Source organism: Mustela nigripes, chromosome 8 (genome assembly GCF_022355385.1).
Source record: "Mustela nigripes isolate SB6536 chromosome 8, MUSNIG.SB6536, whole genome shotgun sequence".
Lineage (NCBI taxonomy): Eukaryota > Metazoa > Chordata > Mammalia > Carnivora > Mustelidae > Mustela > Mustela nigripes.
Genome location: NC_081564.1, coordinates 30182477 through 30187971, shown reverse-complemented (window position 1 = coordinate 30187971; position 5495 = coordinate 30182477).

Sequence of the window (5495 nt, the reverse complement as noted above, 5' to 3'; positions counted from 1 at the left end):
TAGGGTTTAAGTTTGGTCATTTTCTTTGGGACTCAGTGCAGCTAAACCTCATCCTTTAGTGAAACCTGATAATCCTTAACCAGGGATATACTGAACTTCTCAGTGCTAAAATTTTCCATAAATGCCAGCTTCTGATCGCGTCACATGCTCTGGTGACTGGCCTCGAATACATGGAAAATTCCAATCTGAGCTGGCTCCAAGTATGCCGCAGACACAGCCTCCACAAAGCAGCAGTCCGCCACGCGGGAGCAATGGGAAAACACAAACTCCTTTTTTTTTTTTGCCAAGGAGGCAATGGAGAATTTCCTGAGATCAAATCCTCTTTTGATATATGAAACATTAAATGTGCAGATATATAAAGACTAGATCTAATTACCAAAGTTTTGATTACTTGTTCTCGAGTATGGATTTAGGTGTTTGAAAACAGTTACTAACAGCATTGCCAAGGTCAACCTGGATAGCAAGAAGATGCCAGCATCAACCGGCCTTGAAACCTCCCTATGTTGCCGGCTGAGGGAAATGGAGCTGGAGCATGAGAAATGAAGTAGTATCTCCTTCTCTAGCCATACAGGATATAACAGGATAGCTACCTGTCCCCATTCCTATTACTCTAAAGAGAAAAGGATGAAAATAGTGGACTGTGAATGAACTGAAGAAAAATTAAAGATTAAAAGCCGAAAAGAAGGCAGGCAGGCACCAGCAGAAGAGAGGCAAAGAATGTTCATAAATTGGCTTTGGCTCCAAAAATACAAAGAATTGCAAAATACCCAAAGCTGGGACTTACTTTATTTTTTCATGCCTGGCACAAGAGGATAAATTAAATAAACTGGAAGTTGAGATCTGAATTCCAGACTCAGGTCTCCCATGCCTTTCTTCAACTAAAAATATTGGTTTCAGTTCTAAAATGACCTGCTAAAAGCAAAATTCTATATAAATTCTCTGCAAGCCTGGGGTAAATGACTCAAAACTCCTATTGATCTAAAATGCTTCTAAAATAATGCAGTTACTAAATGGTCTAGATTCCTCAACAAAAGTTGCCTTAGATTTTGAAGACAAAAGTATCCGATGATATTTCCAACTTTGGGGGGAAACCACTGACACTTGTCCCTTATTTCTGAACCAAAAGAAGTAATAATGTGAATTATGAACCACCATATCCTATATCCTCTTTAATAGAGGAATAACAAGTGCCAGCTGGTGGAGTACCATGGCAACCAAGCCCTGCAATTCCATCTCCAGAGGGTAGCTGGAGGGCAGTCAGAGCCATCCCTATTTGAGCACTTCACAGACACTCACGTTTTGCACCCTTAGCACAAGGAGAATGAAAGCAGCCGCTATTTTTAGAGAAGTAAAGCAATGAAGAGAGTTAAGTCACCATATTAAGTATCCAAAGAAAAATACTGATTCAGATTCACTAAAACACAAACTAATCAAAATGTGCTTCAATCATTACAGAATCTTAAATCTAGTACTTAGAGGTTCATAAAAAGTAATTACAACTTAAATATTTGTGTATATAGAGAAAATGCTGTATATTCTTTAAGAAGTCAAATTTAGCTTTAAGGCTCTCAAACATCTAATTGGTAAAAAGGAAGATACAGATTTGCCATGATTTTATGTCATATGCTTAGAATGACATTTATGGAATTATCAAAATAGAGTGAAAGGCTTTCGACCATGTATTTGATTAAAGTAAGTCAGGGATCTGCGTTTACTGACCCACTCTTTCTGAAGCTGGGCCATGTGGACCTGCCCATCAGAGGCAGACAGGGAGAACTGGCCTGTACCACATGGAGAAGCAGGCAAGCTTGTGTGCACACTCCCTGTTTCCTTTCTCACTTACGAGTTTTCTTTTAAATTGATCAAAATCCAAAACAACAACAAAAAAGCTGGACAGACGGAGGGAGAGGGAATGAAAGAAGAAAGGTTCTACGCAAGCTGCCCTTTCAGGAAGAGTGAGGAAACGCTTTGGCAGCCAGCATGTGAAGCATCTTTTAACTGTCCTGCGGCTTCTGCCCACATGGACCGTGCTGTCCCAGAGAAAGCACAATGTGGAACAAGTGTACTTTCGTATTACTCTTCTCGAGTGCTCCCATCTGCAAAGAGAAACCACATGCTTCCTCACCGTGGCTGTCCAATCAAGTCATCAGAATAAAGAATGGGCTAAACATTATACTCTGCCCTGAAGGTTTCCAAAATCAAGATGCATTCTTCCTACTAAGATCATGCTTATGAAAATAGCCAGATAATTGCCACAAGATAATTATGATCTGTAATTATTATTGTTGGTGATTGTCAATGATGCACAGGGAAGAATACAGCTTGATTTTCAAAGCCTAACCCTGAAGAAGCAAGACAATCAAAAACTTGTTTTGACTAGTTAAAATGAACCAATGTGACACAGAAGTCACAAAAGAAAAATCTCACAGAGGGGGAAAAATATATACAATTGGCCTGAATCAGCTTTTCTCAAATACAAGTTACAAGCTCAAACTGTAGGATCTTTTAAGAATCAGAAGGCTAGGCCAAAATTCATGGCTGAAGATGGGTTCTGGAAAGGAGTGGGACCCCAGGCCATTCTAGTCTCTAAGGAAGAATGAAATCTGGAGTCTGCCGTACCTTCAGGTACATAGGACAGCATCTTGTGGGATCCCATTTAATGCTAACTGGATACCACATGACATACAGATGGACAAAAGAGACTAGACAAAGGTCATATTTGCACAGTGAATAATTAAAAGTACCCATCTTTAGTTCTATAGATTTCTGGTTCAGGTTGTTCAATTCTAAGGTGGCAGAAAGGCTCATACCTTTCTATTTGAATACTCCCGTGCTAATTCGCTCTAGGCCAATATGATTTGGTGCATTTTAGACTATGGCATGAATAGTCAATTAGGCTTTTAATATGGAATAATACTCCAACTAACTTTGGAAACATTTAAACAGTTTTCATTTAGGCCTTATGGACCCAATTTTGAAAATTTCAAATAAATGAAGATCCCCATTTCAAAAAACGAATTGCTAACAGAAGATGTATTTGTCTACATTACCATGAAAAAAAGTCTTTTTCAGAAACATATCTCAGGGTGCCTGCATGGCATAGTCAGTTGAGTGCCCAACTCTCGGTTTCTGCTCAGGTCATGATCTCAGTGTTGTGAGATCGAACCCCGAGTCAGGCTCTGCATTCAGTGGGGAGTCTGCTTGAGATTCCCTCTCAGATACTCCCTCTGCCCTTCCTTCCCGCTCTTTCTTTCAAACAAAGAAGTCTTAAGAAAAAGAGAAATGTATATGTCACAAACACATTTTACAAGAATGGTATTTCAAAATTATAAGGAAAGATACACTTTTTCTGTCTCGGTTGTTAAAATCACCTTCTGTCCATTTCATTACCATCACCATATCCCACCACACACAGTCCTTGTTTAAAAGAAATCCTGGGACTTGGCCTGAACCCGGTGGAAAGAACACAGAGTAAAGCTAAATATGCTTTTCGCCCAACACATCTTCTGCCCAAACTATTAAGATCTTTTAAATTCCTGGAATTACCTTCTAAGATCACTAAAGTAGGGCAGTAAATAGCTCCATTTGACCCTGGGGCATGGAGACTACAGGTATCTTTCATTTGTAAATCAATGGGGATATATTCTGTAATAAGAAAAATATAGAAGATTACATTTGAAGGCATAATTTCATTACTGGGGGAAAGAGAATCTCAATATATCCATTCTTTTTCTCCTTTGTTGAAATCTGAACAGCATCCCACTATATGTCACAGATTCAGTAAAAGATTATTTTTGGTACATTAAAAGGTTGGTTTTGCTATTATTTCTGAATAAACTAAATCTTTTGCCTAACCTGTTTTTCATTTCAATTGTGAATTTGCTGAGCAAACTGTATTCATCACTTTATGTAAGTTAAATCTCAGTCATAGCTTTTTTTTTTTTTTTTAAAGATTTTATTTATTTATTTGTCAGAGAGAGAGCGAGCGAGAGCGAGCACAGGCAGACAGAGTGGAAGGCAGAGTCAGAGGGAGAAGCAGGCCCCCTGCGGAGCAAGGAGCCCGATGTGGGACTCGATCCCAGGACGCTGGGATCATGACCTGAGCCGAAGGCAGCTGCTTAACCAACTGAGCCACCCAGGCATCCCCATAGCTCTTTCTTTACCCTATCAACACGTCCTACTTAAAGACAGACATGCATATCAGACTTGGGACCCTGCTCTGCCTCACTGCTCAAAGAAGGTAGTGGCAAAATAATCCAAAGTATAAAGTTGACTGTGAATGAAATGGAGTTTACTATATATAGCAAACTATATGTATTTACTGTGATGTATATGTGAGTAATATATATAATCATAAATAATATATAAAATAAAAATTATATAATCATATTAAGTAAAATTATATTATATAAATATATATTACATGAATGTGATAAAATATATACTTATTATCATATATATTACTCTGACATATTTAACTTATACCCATTACTATATTCTGTTAGCCTGCTATTAATATTTCAAACAACACAGGTATCCCCTTTTAAGCCATTTGTAGCTTGCCTTAAAGACCAGGTTAGCAATATGCTAACAACAGCATTTGATAGGATACAAATATTCCTGAAGCCAAGTAATGACAAAAGCACTCACCTCTTCAGAGAATACTTTACTAGAGAATTTCAAAGCACATATCAGCAACTCACTTTCTATAACTGGAAAAACGCAATAACAAAATTGGAAGGTGACAAAACTCTAATGGTGGACAGTCAGAAAAAGTAAATTTTAGTCTCAGGATTATTAGTGACTACTAAGAAACCCAATTTTAACCCTACTGGAAATTATGCCCTCTGTAATATAAAAAGTAAATTGTTTCAGAAGCGTTTCGTGTAAGATGTTAAAACAAAGGCATAGTCTTAAGTGGTTTAAAAAAAAAAAAAAGAAATTTGTTAATATTTTAGCATTTAGTATCTACAAAAATGCGAATAAGCAAGCTAAAACATGGAAATGGTGTTTAGACTTGAAGCGTGCTGTCAACCTGAAATCATGGCTTCAGCTGTGTATCAGGAGACCAAACCATTCTGCCTGATCAAGAGTGTGTGTGGCAGAGCAAGAGCGGGCCCCTTGGTGGCTCTGCCCTGCCCCTCCCCCGAAAAAAGCATTAACTTGTGAAGTGTTCTAACATAATGATTAGATGTATCAAATGCAAACATTTTTTTCTTTTAAATTATTCTCTAAATTTGGCCAAACTAAATATTTAGTACAAAAATCCTGCCCAGCAGCAGTGATTCCCTACCAGAATGCTTCTGAAGTCCCTTGGACATTCTCTTGCCTTATCACATCGCTCAAAACAATGATAGGTCTAGAAAGAGGCCATCCTGTCTTCTGAATATCAACTCGAGAATTAGAACTGAAGTAAAAGTGGTTAAAGCAAAAGAAACAGACACATACATTCTCAAACATACAATCACGGCAACTCACATCTGACAATGGCTGAA